At 38.6% G+C, this 20,220-nt stretch overlaps 1 pseudogene; it reads left to right on the forward strand.

Annotated features, from left to right (window-relative positions):
- Positions 1–20,220, forward strand: part of LOC135207397 (uncharacterized) — a 67,133-nt pseudogene that overhangs the window by 17,579 nt on the left and 29,334 nt on the right.

The following is a 20,220-nucleotide window of genomic DNA, read 5'->3' on the forward strand; positions in this document are numbered from 1 at the left end:
GGCCTTTCTTGGCCCCAGTGCCTGGGCTTTAGCCCTAAATATCATACATCCATCCATCCAAGGGATTCAAAATATATCTTAAGACTGAACTGAGTCATTGGCGAGCTGGTAAAAAATTTGTCTAGTTTAATTTTGTTGAATTTTGTCATAAGTACTGTAGTACATAAATTGGAAGAATATGTTTCATGAATTTTTAAAAATTATTAATGTTTAATGGATAACCAAGAAATAATTAATTATGACCCTGATGAATAATAAAGGTCAAACAGTAATTATACCTATAGTACAGGTCATATTGACAAGAAAAACCTATCTCAGATTTTGGGTAGGTTTTAAATTAAAAAATCCTATTTGAAAAATTCTCTATAAGAGTTTGTGCCTAGTTTTTACAAGTAAGTACTGTAGTACGTATATACTAATTGTACACGAAGTTATACTCAAGGATATCATTAAGATATCTGCGTATGATTAACCTTGATTAAATCTTCCTAACACAGGTGCTATATGCATTGACTGAAGATATAAATTAAGGCTTTTTTCTCATATGAGAGGCTTGGTGTGTTTTTTGTAATGTGATAATGGTGATTTAATCGTCTCCAGGTGCATTGTTAAATTTTATATTGACCTTCATTTCATATTTATATATAATTATGTATTTTTCTTCAAACTGTTCAGTTAAAGGTATTTAATTGTCTTTTGTAGTATAATTGAAAAAAAACTTAGGATTTTATTAAAATAAGAAACATATTAGTTAATAACTAAAATTCTACATCACTAGTTAATTATAGTTTTCCTTACATATATCTAAGATGAAGGTTCTAGGAACATTTTTTTTTTTCCCTTATCTATTTCAAATAAATTTTACTAACAATTTCACAATTTGCCTTGGACATTATGTACTGTATAATTTACTGTATGTACCTGAAATTTCAGTTTTTGAATATGCCCTTCACTGTCTCATTATTGTATTTTCATTTTCCAATTTCCTTTCAGCATCTCATTCATATTTTCCATCCTCTAACTGCTGAGCATACCGTATACAATCCTGTACGATCAAGCGACCTATGCCAACGAAAGATACCAATATCTTTGAGTGGGTCAATAAATTATCTTCAGAAACAGAAAAAGATTGTGACTTTTGCAACTTCATGAACATGACTGCTGTTGATGAATTTGGCAGGTAAAATTTTTGTTCTAGGTAAAATTTTGCTAATGGTAAATTTTTTGCATTTCAGTTTCATGTGCTTTGCTTTTTGTAAAATTTTGGCATGTTCATCCTGCTACATATTTAATTTTACTTTCATCCTTAATGGTTGGTAAGTGAGAATAAATGGGGTAACAATGTAAGTTGTGTAGCTAATAAACCATTGTAACAATGCACCATGTAGCAAATAAGGGATTTTGACGTAGGAAAAATCTATTTCTGGGTGATTGGCTCGTGTCGCCCTATGAATATCCTTAAATCATTAGTTCTAGGTAAAATAATCTAAAATTACCAGAGAAAAAACAAAAACAAAAAATTAAGAAAATGTCAGTAAAACGACTCGCTCACTCTATAAAAGAAGTGTCGGTATGGGAATATAGGCGAGTGGGATCACTACCACGAGTCATTCACTATTTAGACCTTCCAACATAAAATCCCCACCAGAGAGAGCTGATACTAAGTGATGCGGCCGCTACTACTACTACTACCGACGCCACGGACAGCAGCGCCCCTAGCGGTCATCCTTAATCTATGAACATCTTGTCCTGTAGGGTGGGTAAAAAAAAAACAGGGTGGGTTTCATAGGGCGACACAAGCCAATCACCCAGAAATAGATTTTTCCTACGTCAAAATCCCTTTTCTGGGCTCAGGCTCGTGTCAGCCTATGAAATAGTACCAGAGAAACAGACAAGATGGGTGAATAAGGACAAATGAAAACCCACCAATAGTAAAAAAGAGATATATAATACAGGCGGTCCCCGGGTTACGACGGTTCGGCTTACGACGTTCCGAGGTTACGACGCTTTTTCTTAAGTATTCAATGGAAAAATCCGTCCTGGGTTACAACGCTTGTTCCGAGGTTACGACGCTGACGCTTCCGACGCTCCGAGTTAACGACGCTTTAAAAAACGCATACTATGATAAAAATCCTTTATAGTTTAGCACAGTATCTTAATAAAAAAAAGTTTCTGGTTAGATTACAAAAAAAATTTTGAGGTTATGATGATTTTCGACACTTTTTATGTCGTATTGTTTTCCGCGATGTTTTTAGTGACACCTCATATGCGGAACTAGTTTCGAGCGAATGAATACATACTAGCTTGCGGTGAGCAAAGTTTACATATAACAGTCCAAAAGCGCAAATAATGAAAAAATCATTGCTTGTTTCCAGTAATAATAACAAAACGAAGTTCTGGTTAGATTACAACGCAAATTCCAAGTATCCAAAGAGAGACATTATCCAGTAATTTGATCAGAGAGAGAGAGAGAGAGAGAGAGAGACCGAGAGAGAGAGAGAGAGAGAGAGAGAGAGAGAGAGAGAGAGAGAGGCGTCTTCCGAACGCTCCGAGTTAAGACAGAGAAGTGGTTCGTTTCATTAAACTGCCTCTGACTCATGCCGTAAATGTTTTGTTGATACTAATAATATAAAACCTATTTAAAGATACGTTTACTTTAAATTAGTCTATATGATACGTAAATAGTAATTCAACTGTTCTTGTAGCCCTCAAGATTTGGCAAAATCGAAGTATCCAAAGAGAGAGATTATCCAGTAACTGGAACTTGACATACGAATTTAATTTGTTCCGTTTACCATCGTCGTATATCAAAAACAGTTGTATCTCAAAGCATTCATCCCTTAAAAATATAATATGTATTACGATTAATCCGTTCTAGCGCTATGAAACCACACCTAAACACAGCTAAATTACATATAATATACAATTTATACACAAATAACGAGTAATAACACACATAATGATAAAATAACATAGCAATGTGATAAATGATAATAAATGTTAATAAAATCAATTAAAAAAAAGAAAGGAATTTTTACTTACCACAACGAAAGATGACGTGAGGCCAGCAGGGGGAGGAGGTAGGGAAGGGTGGCAGGGAACGATTTGTTCTTTTTTTATTTACGTATGTACACTAATAACTACGTAATAAACACAAATGAAATAACATTGCTAAACTAATTTTTATTTATTTTTTTTAAATCAGTTCGTAGTTTAGAAATGTAATGGGATGCCTTTGGAAGGTTTTTTATAGCTCCCTTCTGCTTTGATGATCGTGAATATTGTAGAAGGATTTCGACCATACTCGTTTGCCAAATCGACGATACGAACGCCACGTTCATGCTTTGCTATAATTTCATGTTTTGCTTCCATCGAAATAATATTCTTGGGTTTTTTTTTTATCACCTGCTTTGTCTTTAGCTTTGAGACCCATGGTTAATAATAAAATAGACAAAATAACACGAAAAATAGGCGCAAATACAACGAACTAAACAACGACGTGTTAACATGCAGCACCAACAAACAAACAGACTGAACGCCATTTATCGGTCGCCTATACAAACTAACACTCATCGCAAAATGTATCTCAAATATTTCGTTGTATATCAAAGCTTATATTTTCGCAAATTTTCTGTTGTATCTCAAAACATTCGTATATTAGGGCAATCGTATGTCAAGGTTCCAGTGTAATTTGATCAGAGAGAGAGACGCCTTGGCGGCAACAATGGTCTCGGGGATCGGCGTAACGTTTATTTTCTGAACAGATAGGACAGAGAAGTGTTCGTTTCATTAAACGGCCTCTGACTCATGGCAGGAAATGTTTTTTTGATACTAATATATAAGCCTATTTAAGATACGTTTACTTTAATTAGTCTATATGATACGTAAATAGTAATCAGCTGTTCTTGTAGCCCTCAAGATTTGGCAAAATCACTCCAGGTTGTACATAAAACTTCAAGAATGTAGTGTCACCAGAGAATTACAATAGTTTTTACCTTCAAGAACCAGCATTCTTTTATGAAAATAACTCCAGGTTGTACATAAAACTACAGGAAACAACATGTAGTGTAACCAAATGATTACAAGTAGGTTTTTTATAACTTTTTTATTAGTTTAAGACATATTTCCAGCGTCGTTCCGGCTTACGACGATTTTTCGGCTTACGACGCGTCTCAAGAACGGAACCCCGTCGTAACCCGGGACTGCCTGTATAAGTGAATCAGGGACATTACAGTATACAAACAAAAGTACTTAAGCTAACTTATCCTAAACAATGGCATGATAAAGAAAGCAATCAATATAAAGTACTTAAATTAACTTATATTAGACATGGTAATACATAATAGTGTAATGGCAAAAACAATATAGATGATTCACTTAATTAAGATATTTACAAAATATACAAACTCATTGTGTTCTACCCTAGCATAAAAATAAGGGTAGAAACACTGAAGTACATTATATGTATATAACGTGGATGTCCCTAGCAAAAAAATAAGGACAATCCACCAATATGATTCTAGCGGCTTAAGGCTAGAGTATCCCGAGTAGCATGGCAATAGGGTGAGGCATGTTGGATGAGGTAGGTAGAAAGGAGACCTGGATCTATACTACAACTACTGTTGCAGTATCAGGAGAAACAATGTTTCCCGCTGCTACTGCAGAAAATTTTAAAGATTCCAAGGAACTTCAGGTAATGACGTTAAAGACTGTCGGTGATTTCCATCCAGTATACTTTTTAAGATCCTCAAAGTTCATATGTGGAAGTAATTAATTGAGGTGGCTACTCCTCTGATGTCATGTGCTTTTGGAAATGAATCAGGGTTGGCTTGTTTAATGAAATAAAGGATCTGTTGTCTGATTCCTTTCACTGATAAAGTGCCACCTTTTTCTCTCATAAAGAGAGAACCTGAGGATTTAGAGGATGTACGAGATAGAAAGGCTCTTTAATACTGGGCAGAGAGAAGGATCTTGCGGAAGTGGGATGAACCTTCCAAGGAGCCCACCTTGCAAGAGGATCCTCATTTTTTGCTAAAAAGCTACGATCCGGGGAAAGTAGAACTTCTCCTGAGGGGAGAAATTCCACATGACCCGCATCTCTGGATAGAGCCGACAGTTCTGAAATTCTGGCTCCTGAATAACGTCTTTCTAAGGAGCATAATGAATGTACAAGACGAGTTGTCAGTATCTGAGGCTAGTTTGAGGACATCATTTAAGAACCATGAAACTGCAGTAGGCCTTTGAGAAGGTCTGAGTCTAGCACAGGCTTTGGGAATAGACGTAAAGTAAGATTCTGTTAGGTCTATTTGGAAACTCACTGAAAGATTTCTTCAAAGCCGATTTATTAGTAGTGATAGTGCTAGCTGCTAAACCTTTTTCAAACAAGGACCTGAAAAAGGATATAGCTAAATTAACTGTCATGGTTGTAGTGTTTGATTCCTTCAGGAAGGATGCTAATTTTTTAACAGCTGAGTCATATTGCCTAATAGTTGACTCTCTTTTGTCTGATTCTAGAAAGAGGATGTTTTGTGGATCAATATTAGCATCTTTTTTAGCCGCAAACTTCATGAAGTCCATAAAGTTAGGGTCTGGAGAATTCCCGAGGAAGCGAACACAATCCTCATTTGTACTGATTGCGACAACTTGGGATTGGGAATCCGTTGAGGTCGGAGACCCAATTCCAGAAGCAGCGGATACAGTTGCTTTTTGGCCAGTCTGAGCAATCAGAGCTACTAGTCCCTTGAAAGTCCTCAGCTTGCTCAAGACTTTCAAAAGAAGATTCACTGGAGGAAATATATAGATTTTCCTCCATTGATTCCAATCTAACGACAGGGCGTCCGTGGCATAGGCCAGAGGGTCCAGGTTGGGGGCCACATAGCAAGGGAGCTTGTGGTTCGCTTGTGAGGCGAAGAGATCTACTTGTAAGCCTGGGACTCTCCGGCATATCCACTGGAATGACCTGTCGTCTAGGGACCATTCTGATTCCAGAGGGACTGACCGGGACAAAGCGTCTGCTATCACATTTCTTACCCCTGCCAGGTGAGTGGCGGACAGATGCCATCTGTGTTGTCTGCTAGCGCAAAGATGGCTATCATGACATGATTCAACGTGTTTGGATTTGGACCCTCCTCTGTTGATGCAATGTACTACCACTGCACTGTCCAAAACTAGTCTTAGATGAGACTTCTTCGGGGAAGGAGTCTCTTCAGGGTAAGAAATACTGCCATTGCTTCCAGGACGTTTATGTGAAGCTGGCGGAACTGAACTGACCAAGTCCCCTGAACTTGTTTGAATTGAGAATATCCCCCCCAACCGGACAGGGAGGCATCCGTGTGAATGGTTAACACTGGAAGGGGATATTGAAGGGGTACTAATTTGGCAAGATTCTTCACTTTTGTCCATGGACGGAGCTGATTGCGAAGGATCTGTGGAATTACTGACAACTTGTCTCGAGATTTGACGTTTGCTCTCGATCGCCAAACTCGATTTATATCTTTCAGCCTTGCTTTCAGGAGGATGTCTGTCACTGAGGCAAACTGAAGAGAACCCAGGATTCTTTCCTGGTTTCTCCTTGATGTTTGTTTGCATATGAGAAATTGTTTCACAGACTTGCTATTTCTTTTCTTTTGACCACTGGAATTGACAGATTGTGGGAAGACAAATCCCATTGGATTCCTAGCCACTGAAAACGAGACTCCGGAGTGAGTCTGGATTTCGTTTTGTTTATCTGGAACCCCAGATGTTCCAGAAATTGAACTACCTTCTTCGTGGCTTTGAGACATTCCTCGACCATTGGTGCCCAGATCAACCAATCGTCGAGGTATGCTGCTACCATTATCCCCTGAGTTCTCAACTGTTGAAACTACCACTTCTGCTATTTTCGTGAATATCCTGGGGGCTACATTCAGACCGAAGGGCATCACTTTGAATGAGAAACCTCTGATTTCCTAGTTTGAAGCCTAGGAATGGACGGAAGTGTCTGGCTATAGGGATATGATAGTATGCGTCTGTAAGATCGATAGAGGTTGTGACGGCCCCACGGGGAAGTAAGGTCCGTACCTGCGAGATGGTGAGCATTTTGAACTTGTCGCAACGAATGAAAGAGTTTAGCTTGACAAGTCTAAGATTACCCTTCTTTTTGTGAGCCTTTCTTTGGCACGCTGAATAAGCGACCTTGAAATTTTAGATGCTTGACTCTTGCAATAGCTCCTTTCTGAAGGAGTTCCTCCGCATAATCTGTCAATTCCTTTGATGGTACTTGATAGAATGATTTGATTGGAGGAGGATCTTTGATCCAACTCCAACCCAATCCTTTGGACATGATGCTCTGTGCCCATTTGCTGAACCCCCACCTGTGACGGAAGAGGAACAGCCTCCCTCCTACCTGGGAGCCTCACTGTTGTTGAGCAGGTTGACCTCCGCGCCCTCCTCTGAAGTGCTTGCCTCTTGCAGCTCTTCCTGTGCCACGCTGGCGAAAGTGGCCTCTCGCCCTCCTACCCCTAGAGAACCTATTAAAGGTTGGGTAGGCCTGGCTTTCATACATGAATTGAAGGCCGGCGAGACTGCATAAGAGGTGGAAGGTTGACTTTGAGGAGACAAACAGGAGAATGGGTTGTGTCTGCTTTGAGGTTGCGGCGGTCCCTGCTTGTGTAACTGGGACGGCCTGAACGAAATGCTGTTGCTTCTGTTGTTTCTGGTAAGGTTGGAACCTTCTACCTGTTCTTCTTTAGTTTCTTACTAGCAGCAGGGGCGGTCTCTTGTTTCCTCTTGGAAGAGATGCCCCATCTTGGCTCTAAGGCTCTGGTTAAGCCTAGCAGCCTCGTGGTGCACCTCATTCACAGAGGCCTCTGGGAAGAGGTCCGCACCCCACATGCTGGAAGCTAAGAGTCTATTAGGCTCATGCCTGATAGTTGCCTCCTGCAAGACATGCTTTCGGCAGTTCCTTCTGGCTAGGAAGAAGTCAAAAGCATCGGCTTGGACCGTCTGGAGCTGGGATTTAGCCAGTATCTTGAACAATGGTTCTGTGGCGTAAGACAGGGCAGCCATTTCCGTAATGATCAGGGAGTTAGAGACTCCCAAATCTTGTACGGGCATCAAACTCTGCCTGAATAAGGGTATCAGGCAGTCTTGGAAGCTTCTCGCCAAACTGATCCATTGCGCAGTCTGGCTTCAGCTTACCTACTGAGAACGTGGCAGGTAAGTTCTCCCACAATTCTCCAAAGGCCGGGAAGAGCGGAGATGTAGATTCCGCTTCCCTCAACTGTGCATGGGCTCGTCCTTGAGGACTGCCTGAAGAGTCGCTTCTACTACCTTGGTAGCGAACGGAAGAGAAGCCTCCTCCTCCGTAGCGAAGATAGTAAATGGACTCTTGAATGCCTGGAGTTTGGTGTTGGTACATTCCCAATCCTCCAGGCAGTGAACCCATTCACCGCTGTGCATGATCCCTACTATACAGCACAGTCTCTCGGGAGATCTTATCCTCTCTATTGAGAGCAGTGACGATCAGCCTAGCATACCAATGAAAGGCTGAGTCAGTCCGGGAGGATAGAACTCGAAGTCCTCAATCCTTCGAGTTCCACACTCCGGGATAGAAATCATGCCGTCCTTGAAGAAGGGGCATAAGCGGCCACTCTCCATGGGTTATCCATAGAGAAGGCTGGTAGGGATTCATAAGGAGGTAACTGTAAAAGACCAGTACCTGCTACAGGGGAGCTTGGCTGAGGAGCCTGGTTGAGGCCAGCAAAGCGGTCGTCGTGCTCTCTAACTCGGTTAGAGAGATCTTGAATAGACTGACCAGACTGGTTAATGGTGTTTGACAGCTGTGCAAACATCTGTTCAAACTTGGAGCCAAGAGAGCCAACCATCTCTCCCACTTGCTGCATCACTACTGCTGAGAAAGTGGTGGGATCAAAAGAGCTCGGTCCCGCCACCCCAACAGGAGTTACTGGAGTAGATCCGGTAGATGCCGGAGAAGGCGTTGGCTTGGCGGAGCGCGAGCCTTCTCCTTAGAAGCCTTGCTTCTAGAGCTCTTAGAATAGGAAGAGCTAGGCTTTGCTTTCACCGCGTCTGCGTAGGAAGTCGTCGACTTCCTAGCTGAAGAAGACGACTTCTTAGAAGTCGTCTTATGTAGTGTCTTCTGTTCTCTCTGTCCCTTCACCTTTGGGGGTACAGAGAGAGCGGGAGAGCGAGCAGGGATCTCAGATCCGTGAAGCCTTGGAATGAAGAGGAAGAAGGGACAGGGGAAGAAGATCCAGGAGCACCCAAGGAAGACTTTGGGCGCCCGACACACCTACCTCAACCAACAAATCCTCTGCCCCTACCGCCATAGGTTCAATATTCAGGTCCAGGTTGGCCACATCTGGGACCGGCTCCTACGTAGAGATGGGACCCGAACGCCTGCTGCACCTCCTGCTGAATAGAGGCTATGAGTGGGGCCGCCGAGATGGGATCCCACTATACCGGTCCGGCGCCTTGCCTCCGGGGAAGATCTGGACGGCCAGCTTCTTATCAAGTATATAAGGCTGGCCCTTGGCGGCGTTCTTCCCGAAGCCGCCCACCCAAGCCTTCAGGGTTGCCAGGGCGACTTCCTTCACGGCGGCAGCCTGAAAGAGAAGGCGATATGAAGCTTCTAGCGGCGGAGATACGGTTTAAAGAAGCTTAAAACTAAGGGTTAGTAGATGATAAGACCAAGAAAAGTCCAGGAGTAAACTTACCCCACCCAAAAGCTGACTCACGAGGTCATAGCAGATGGTGAAAGCCTCCGGTGCCAAACGATCAGTCCGTTGTGGTTGGTGGCACACGGGGCGTGGGTCCTACACTCTTCATGGGCGCAGGGGTCGTACAACGTCGCGTTGCAACCTGGGACCTGGCAGTTGGTAGCCTGTAAGTGGAGAGATACATGAGTATCAGGTGCACACTTACAGCCTAACAAATACTCCGCTGCATGCCGGAGCATGTAAGTTAGATTAAACCAGAGCCCCGCCGTAATACGTGTGGTAACTAGGCGGTTGGAGTTGGTCTAAGGCTACGCCGGAGACAGGAAAAAGATTCCAACCAGGAGTGGTGAGGAGCCATGAAACCACGACGGAGATAGTACATAAAATAAATTAAAACTAAAATTCACCGTAACAGTAAGGGTATATCCGTATAATAATGAGGTATAAAAGCTTTACCGTCTTACTAGAAGAGTGCCCGGGTAACGGAGCGAGGCTCTCCTCCGGTAGCGGAAAACAGGATATAGTAGGCAAGCAACAGACCACTAGTAATTGTCCACCCCGCCCAATGGCGGAGCCAGACGGACCTATAACCGAAGGGGCCCCGGCTTCAGCGGAGGCTCCGTCCGTTAAGGTAGGGGATGGTGAGACTGAGGCAATGGGGGGGTCCCGGCGTAAACACGGCGGGAGAGAGAGAGAGGGGGGTGGCCTACCCCCCCCGTCGCTACTACTACCCGCTCGGTAACCCGGTACCCGAGACAAGTGGTCGCCCTAAACCCCAGCTGGTATGGAGCTCCAGGCCTCCTCAGAGGGAGAGGGAGGTAGGCTACTGTGGTTGTCATGGCAACCAAGGAGATCCACCAGACCCCTCCCTATACCTGGTAGGGAGGGAAGGGGAAGGGTAAGGTGCTAAGGGACACGTGATCGCAGGTGGCCTAAGCCGCGATAGCAACACAACCACAGAGGGGCCACGTGAACCAGACTGTACCAACACATGGCACAAGCACCTAGGCTAGCCTAACACCCTAAATAACACTGATAATACATCGTAAAGGAGGAAAAGACACTTTTAGTAAAAGAGAAAGAAGCCCAGGAGGAGACAAGCTGATCCGAAGAACAGTTGACTACTCGGAGCCAGCGGTAGCCGATGAAGAGCAAGAGCTGGGATGCTGGGCCAGAAACACGGTATAGCCCTAAATACCAAACTAAGAGAAAAGGTAAAAAGGCTGTGTCCATAGCTATAAAAACGATGTAAATAATACGATGAACGTAAAATAAAAAGCCCATAAGCATAAGATGTCCCAGTATGGGAGACCGGGAAATCTTAAACACGAGGCGGCACAACGGCCGCCACAAGTCAACCGGGAGACCGTATATACCTTACATACCTTACATCTTGTTCGGGTTGCCCCAGGTCCCTCAGTGTGAGGCACCTCTAATGTCTACCAGAGAGTTGCTAGTACATCTTCCGGTATATTTTGCATCTTCCAATCTTGGATGGTCTGGGATGCAGTTTAGATATTTGTCGAGCTTATTCTTAAACACATCTACGCTCAGGTCCTGATATATTCCTCAGATGAGCTGGCAACGCATTGAATAGACGCTGCAATTATCGATGCTGGTGCGTAGTGGATTAATGTCCTGTGTCTTTTCTTATTTTCCTGTTATAGTTTTGGGCATTATTAATCTACCTCTGCTTGCTCTTTCTGATATTTTTAGTTCCATGATATTTTCTGCTATTCCTTCTATCTGTTTCCATGCCTGAATTATCATGTAGCGTCTCTTCTCCTTTCTAGACTATATAATTTTAAGGATTGTAGTCTTTCCCAGTAGTCAAGGTCTTTAACTTCTTCTATTCTAGCTGTAAAGGACCTTTGTACACTCTATTTGTGCAATATCCTTTTGATAGTGTGGGTACCATATCATATTGCAATATTCAAGTGGACTACGAACATATGTTTTATAAAGCATAATCATGTGTTCAGCTTTTCTTGTTTTGAAGTGCCGTAACAACATTCCCATTTTTGCTTTACATTTTGCCAACAGAATTGCTATTTGATCATTGCATAACATGTTCCTATTCATCATCACACCAAGGTCTTTAACTGCTTCCTTATTTGTGATTGTCTCATTATTAGGTCCCCTATATGCATATAGCTTTCTTTCTCTGTCTCCATAATTTATTGATTCAAAATTTATCAGAGTTAAATACCATCCTATTTACCTCTGCCCAATCATATACTTTGTTAAGGTCTCTTTGTAGAGCGTTCCTATCTTCATCACAATAATTTCTCTACTTATTCTTGTGTCATCTGCGAAACTACTCACTACCGAATCCTTAACATTACTGTCTATGTCTTCAATCATAATAACAAACAGTATTGCAGCTAACACCGTACCTTGCGGCACACCGGATATTACCTTGGCTTCATCCGATTTCTCGTCGTTTGCAATAACTATCTCTTTTCTGTTGTGTAAAAATTCTTTTAACCATCTTCCTACTTTATCCACGATATTGTGTTTTCTAATTTTCTTCGCTAATATATTATGGTCTACTTTGTCAAAAGCTTTTGCAAAGTCTAAATAAACCACATCTGTTTCATTCCGCTTTTCATATTTTTGAATATGTTCTCACGGTGGACTAAACAGTTGGGTTTGTGTACTTTTTCCGGGTACGAAACCAGTTGTCTTTATTAAACAAATTATTTTTTATTAAATGTTTCATAATATTTTTCTTCATTACCCTTTCGTACACTTTCATAATATGTGATGTTAGACTCACAGGCCTATAATTACTTGCCTCTAGTCTTGATCCACTTTTGAAAGTAGGGGTAATATATGCTAATTTGTGTCATCATAAATCTTGCCTGTATCTACACTTTGTCTTAACCCCTTAAACGCCGAAGCGGTAAAAAAAAAAAATAAAAAAAAAAAAGTCTCCCGTGTGCCGGAGACGTTTCAGAGTGAGCGCGGAGCGGAAAAGATATTTTTTCAAAAAATCATAGCGCGCTTAGTTTTGAAGATTAAGAGTTCATTTTTGGCTCCTTTTTTGTCATTGCCTGAAGTTTAGTACGCAATAATCAGAAATGAAAAAATCAAAAGAAAAAAATTATTATTATCATATATAAATAATGCGATATATGATAGCGCAAAAAAACGAAATTTCATATATATTTGTATTCAAATCGCGCTGTGCGCAAAACGGTTGAAGGTAACAAGTTACTTTTTTTTTCGTTGTAATGTACACTAAATTGCGATCATTTTAGTATATAACAATTGTAAAACGATAAAAGCAACACAGAGAAAATATTATCACAAAATAATGCATGAATTCGTAACGCGCAGACGTAAACAAATATTTTTTTCAAAAATTCACCATAAATCTAAATATTGTCCTAGAGACTTCCAATATCTTTCAAATGAAGAAAAATGATTGAATATTACTATACTGTAAGAATATTAGCTTACAAATGCAGTTTTCGACCATATCTGACGAGTTTTTAAGTTGGGACCGAATGTCAAATTTTTTGTATATATATATTTCCTTATATGCAATTATTTCGGAAATAAGAAAAGCTACAACTTTCAAATATTTTTCGTTTTATTCTACATGAAATTGCGCACATTTTCATATATAAAACTCTATGAAATGCCTAATATGAAACGGAGCAAATATTCCGAGAATGGGACTTACGCATTTCGGAGATTTGTGGCGGAGAATCCGCGCGCGGAGGGAAGGAAAGTTTTTTTAAAATTCACCATAAATTTAAATATTGTGCTAGAGACTTCGAATTTGTTTCACGATGAAGATAAATGACTGAATATTACTATAATGTAAGAGTTTTTATCTTAAAATTGCGTTTTTTGACCATTTCGGTAGAGTCAAATTTGATCCGAACCGAACGTGGTTTTTTTTCTATTTATCGTGATTTATATGCAAATATTTCGAAAATGAGAAAGCTACAACCTTCAACTATTTATTGTTGTATTATACATGAAATTGCGCACATTTTCATATATAAAACTTTATGTTACGGCTAATTTAAAATGGTGCAAACATTACCACAATCGCACGTATGATTTTTTCGGAAGAGTTACCGCGCGGACGTAAAGAAAATGTTATTTTTTTCATAAATTCACCATAAATCAAAATATTGTGCTAGAGACTTCCAATTTGTTGCAAAATGAAGGTAAATGCTTGAATATTACTATAATATAGTCGTTTTAGCTTACAATTGCGTTTTTCGACCATTTCGTAGAGTCAAAATTGACCGAAGGTTGAAAATTTGTCACTTATCATTTTTTATATGAAAATATTTCAAAATTGATAAAAGCTACAACCATGGGTTGTTTTTTAGTTGTATTGTGCATGAAATTGCGCACACTTTTTATATATAAAACTTTATGTAACGGCTAATTTAAAATGGTGCAAACATTACCACAATCGCATGTATGATTATTTTTGGAAGAGTTACCCGCGTGGACGTAAGGAAAAAGTTTTTTCATAAATTCACCATAAATCGAAATATTGTGCTAGAGACTTCCAATTAGTTGCAAAATTAAGTTAAATGATGGAATATTACTAACAAAATATAAGAGTTTTAAGCTCTTACAATTGCGTTTTTTTGACCATTTCGGTAGAGTCAAAGTTGACCAAAGGTTGAAATTTTGGCAATTATTGTTATTTATATGAAAATATCTCAAAACTGATAAAAGCTACAATCATGAGTATTTTTTGTTGTATTCTACATAAAAATGCGCACATTTTCATATATAATAGTCTATGTAACGCTAATTTAAAATGGTAAAAAAATTATGTCAAAGTGACGAAATAATTTCCGAGATGTGTCACAGATACTTTTTAGTGCGGCAAGAAAGAAATTCGCGCTTGCGCGCCTGCGTAACGATTGTAAACAAAACAACACCTTGAATCCGTGAACTCCCAGCATCCCCCAAGGCGTGTGATTCAAGAGTTTTCGGCTGGTAGGCCTAAAAGTATTTTTCCGCGAATTTTAAAAAAACTTTTGTATGTCGACGTAAAATACGTCCAGTCGGCACCCAAGAGACAAAAAATTGTCGACGTAAAATACGTCCAGTCGGCGTTTAAGGGTTCAATAATATTGCAAGTGGCTTTGCGATAGAATGAACTACTTTCTTTAACAAAATAGCAGGCACTCCATCCGGCCCTGCAGCAGCTCCATTTTTAATTTCATTAATAGCCTGCACAATATCAGCTTCATTAATATCTATGTCAGCTAAATATTCACTATTTTCATCCCTTACTTCTATATCATTATCTTCATTATCTATTCTAGGGGTGAATTCTCTCTTATATCGTTCTGCCAATATGTTGCAAATATCCTTTTTTTCATTCGTTAATCTCCCTTACAATTTTAGAAGGGCCTATTTTTTTTTTTTTCTATTCTTCTTTTATTCATCTTCGCATATGAGTATAATAGTTTGGGATTTTGCTTGATATTTAATAGGGTTTTTTTTCTCCAAGTCCCTCCCGTTTTTCATTTTCTTTTGATTGGTTATAATCTTTTGTTCTGCATTTTCTATCTTACTTTTAGTTCTATAACTTTCCATGCATTTTTTTCTTTTGCAAGACCTTTTTTCCACTTTCTGATTTTCTGGAACAAGATCCTTCTGTCTCTTGGAGGTATGCATGACTGATGTTTACTTTTTCTTCTTCGGTATATATTTATCCACTATTTTCTCTAATATTTTATATAATATCTCCGTATTTACCTTTATGGTCGTCACTTACGAAAATGTTATCCCATCTTTGTTTAATTCTTCATTATTTCTGACCATTTTATATTTTTACTGGTAGAAGTTTTATTTTCCATATCCTTCCCACTTTTTTCATTTCTTGCTTATCTCTGTTTTCACTTGCTTTGGAATGGACTGTTAATTCTATGACATTATGGTCTGAAATACTCGCATTATAAACTATTATTTCTTTAACATAATTCATCTCGTTCACAAATACTAGGTCTAAAGTATTTTCCTTTCTTGTTGGCAGGTGATTTATTTGTTGGGGGGGGGGGGGAAGAATTGTATTCTAGTAGCATATCTAATAGCTTTTCGATTGCCTCTTATCTTCTGCACTACTATTACTCTCTTTTTTATATGTATAAGTACATCCACAATCTCCTATTCGTTTCTTTCCAGTCTACGAAAGGAAAGTCGAAGTCTCCAGATAGGAGAATAGTCCAGGTCCTTGTGATTTCTACATATATCATTATCAATCCAATTTTTCTATTATTAAGTCAAACTCTTTAGTATTAGGAGGTCTATATATTACTATGTTCATTAATTTTTCAGATTCAAATTCTACGCTATTAGTTCACATTCTGAGTTACTATATTTCTCATATATTTTTTCCCTTGTTTTTTGTCTTTCCCATATATTGCGGTTCCCCCTTGATTCCTATTTTTTCTATCTGATCTATAAGTTTGGAACCCTTTTATTTGATCATCATTCCCTTCCCAGTCTCTGGGAATACCAGGTTTCACTTATATTCATTATATCTATTTTCTTTTCAATTTGGGGGGTTAGTTCTTCTAAGTACTCTATTTTTCTTTTTGAGTTACTCGTAACTAAACCCTGCGCATTCATCACTATGATGGTTTGCGTGTTTTCTCCTTCATTTAATATTGGTAATAATAAGATTTTCCCATGTCTCTTTCCTGGGTTCTGGTATGTTGTTCTTTTTTTCATTTCAGAAATTCTGTCATTAAAAAATCCAACTTTTTCCATAATATTTGTTCTTCCTTCATCATAATTATTCATTTTGTGTCTGAATCTGCAATTTTCTCCATATCTGCAATATCCTCTTGCATAATAAAAACAGTTATTATCTCTTGAGTAGAATCTTGGAGCTGATGCATTGAAATTTTTTGCTGACACCTCTGCATATCTCGTTGATGGCTTGCTTTTTTCTTTTACCTGATATTCTTCATTCCTCTCTTTATTTGTTTCTTTTCTTATTTTGGATTTTATTACTTGATTGGTTATTTATTTGATTATTTTTCATGGCTACAGGCTGCATATATTTACATTTTTTGTCGAACTTACATCCTTTTCCTTCTTTTAGGTTTTGCATATTTTTGGATGTAGATCTCTGCAATCATCCTCATAGCCATCTAGGTATGCACATTTACCATATATTTCATAGTTGTGACATACCTTAGGATGTTTGTAGTAACATTTTTCTCCAAATCTGCAATTCCCTCTTTTCAAAAGGTTGCAGACTTTGTCTTTTTTGTATATTTTTTTCCTCTTTCCCGTCATTGTGTAGATCTGGGTAGAGCCTCTTCGGCATTTTCTTTTGTGTTGTCATATCGTAATTTATTTCTTCATAGGTATGCTGCTTTATAGCCTCATATGTAGTATCAATGAGTATCTCTGCATCCATACTTTTATCTTGTTCTTTGTTTTCCTTATCTTTTTCTGTCATTTCAGTTTTGTTTACTTCTCTTACGTTTTTCTCTTCTTCTTCTTCTTCTTCTTCCTCTTCTTCTCTTCTTCTTCTTCTTCTTCATCCTCAACTATTTGTACATTCAATCTTGATTTAATAATATTGTCTATCCATGGTAGACATGTTGAGCAAAAAATTCTTGTGTCTTTTCTCATATCTTGCATTACCTCAGCACACTGTGGATGGGTCGGAATGTTGCATGCAGCACATTTTCTGATTAGGTTTTGTGGATTAACTATGCTATACCACACCTTACACAGTTTACATGCTTTTGGCATTCTTTTTTCCTAATGCATCAATTAGGATATTCACAAGGTTCACCTTATTCATTTTCTTTGTCGGAATATGTTGGTTTATGTATATTTCTTTATGAGTCTCCTTGACCACTTGGATTTTATTTGGAACTTCTTCAATTATTTTCAAGATGTTTTCATTTGATTTGTTCCAGTTTGAAGGATTGTATCCTTCTAATATATCTATGAATGCTTTTGTATCTTTTTGGTTAGGACTGTTGCTGATTTCATAGATCAGAATGCCAGTTCCCTTCCTGCTACCTCATCGTATTGCGAATCTGCCAAGCAAGCTAAATCTCGCCATTTTTTTCCGCAGTTGGCTGCCATCTTGTTCTGATTTACAGTATTTCACCTTGATAAACTAACTTAGAAGACGCTTTATCCTACTAGTTTTCACACTAATCTTATCACCGATAGTTCACGAACACTTCTAGATATTTCTCAAATTCTAGACGTTGTTAAACTTGTGATATCTGTTGATTAATCTGACTTCGCGCAGGAACGTCTCACCAAGCAAGATGACCTATAAAAAGGAAAATACTGGTCCCTGGAAGACTAAAATACCAGGAAATACTACTTATGAGGCACTTAACTTAGCCGAAGCAATTGCAGCACGTTCCATCGTACTGGTTTGAAAGAAGAAATCCGGGAAAAAACAACACAAGGGAAAAATGCAACCTAGCGCTGTAAAGCTAATGATTAAGGATGACCGCTAGGGGCGCTGCTGTCCGTGGCGTCGGTAGTAGTAGTAGTAGCGGCCGCATCACCCTTTAGTATCAGCTCTCTCTGGTGGGGATTTTATGTTGGAAGGTCTAAATGGTGAATGACTCGTGGTAGTGATCCCACTCGCCTATATTCCCATACCGACACTTCTTTTATAGAGTGAGCGAGTCAGTTTTACTGACATTTTCTTAATTTTGTTTTTCTCTGGTAATTTTAGATTAATTTTACCTAGAAATAATGATCTTAAGGATATTTCATAGGCCGACACGAGCTGAGCCCAGAAAAACTAATGTAACAATGCAACAAGTTACATCTTGCTTTTTTCTGTGCTTAATGTCAAAAAATGGTTTACATGTATTTTCTAAAAAATTTTAGTGTGCGAGGCAAGGAATATTCAACATGAAAATACAACCCTAGCCTTGTACTGGTTTGGATAAATGTTTTTCTCTTTGAGAATAAACATAAACAATTAAAAGCTATAAAAAAAATTATATGCTATATCTATAGTTTTGAAAATCTTGCAGAGACAACAGTGTTCTGTTTGAGAGAGAGAGAGAGAGAGAGAGAGAGAGAGAGAGAGAGGCTGACTACGATGTCCTGTCATATCTTGTTGTTGTACTGTGGTCTTTTTTTTAATGTTTTTGAGCAAGTTTTGGATGGTGCAGTGTGCTCTGAATTTTAAGTTGTTTCTGCATTTGTCTTTTTAGATGCCGCCTGTTTAATAACACATTCCCTCCTTTTATAGTTATTAGTCTCTTACTACAGTATAGTATAGGAAGCATAATGCATTATTATATAAGTGTATTATTCAGTATTAACTAACAGCTAGAGTACTATATCATAGTTGAAAGTTCATTCATCAAGAGACATTTAAATGGATGTTAAGTCAATTAACCCTCTTACGCCGAAGCGGTAAAAAAAATTGTCTCCCGTGTGCCGGAGGTGTTTCAGAGTGAGCGCGGAAGCGGAAAAAATATTTTTTTCAAAAAATCACAGCACGCTTAGTTTTCAAGATTAAGAGTTCTTTTTTGGCTCCTTTTTTTGTCATTGGCTGAAGTTTAGTATGCAACCATCAGAAATGAAAAAAATTATCATTATCATATATAAATAATGTGATACGTATATGATACCGCAAAACGAAATTTCATATATAATTGTATTCAAATCGCGCTATGCGCAAAACGGTTAAAGGTAACAAGTTACTTTTTATTTCGTTGTAATGTACACTAAATTGCGATCATTTTGGTATATAACATTGTAAAACGATAAAAGCAACACAGAGAAAATATTATCACAAAATAATGCATGAATTCGTAACGCTCGGATGTAAACAAATATTTTTTTCAAAAATTCACCATAAATCTAAATATTGTCCTAGAGACTTCCAATTTCTTTCAAAATGAAGACAAATGATTGAATATTACTATACTGTATTAGTATTAGCTTACAATTGCAGTTTTCGACCATATCTGACAAGTTAAAGTTGACCGAATGACGAATTTTTAGATATATATTTTTTAAATGCAATTATTTCGGAAATAAGAACAGCTACAACCTTCAAATATTTTTTGTTTTATTCTACATGAAATTGCGCACATTTTTATATATAAAACTCTATGAAATGCCTAATATGAAGAGCAAATATTCCGAGAATGGGACGTACGCATTTCGGAGATTTGAGGCGGAGAATCCGCACGCGGAGGGAACGAAAGATTTTTTTTTTTTAAATTCACCATAAATCTAAATATTTTGCTAGAGACTTCGAATTTGTTTCAAGATGAAGATAAATGACTGAATATTACTAGACTGTAAGAGTTTTAGCTTACAATTGCGTTTTTCGACCATTTCGGTAGAGTCAAATTTGACCGAACGTGGTTTTTTTTCTATTTATCGTGATTTATATGCAAATATTTCAAAAATGAGAAAAGCTACAACCTTCAATTATTTATTGTTGTATTCTACATGAAATTGCGCACATTTTCATATATAAAACTTTATGTAATGG

This window comes from Macrobrachium nipponense, chromosome 32, assembly GCF_015104395.2.
Source record: "Macrobrachium nipponense isolate FS-2020 chromosome 32, ASM1510439v2, whole genome shotgun sequence".
NCBI classification, from domain to species: Eukaryota; Metazoa; Arthropoda; class Malacostraca; order Decapoda; family Palaemonidae; genus Macrobrachium; species Macrobrachium nipponense.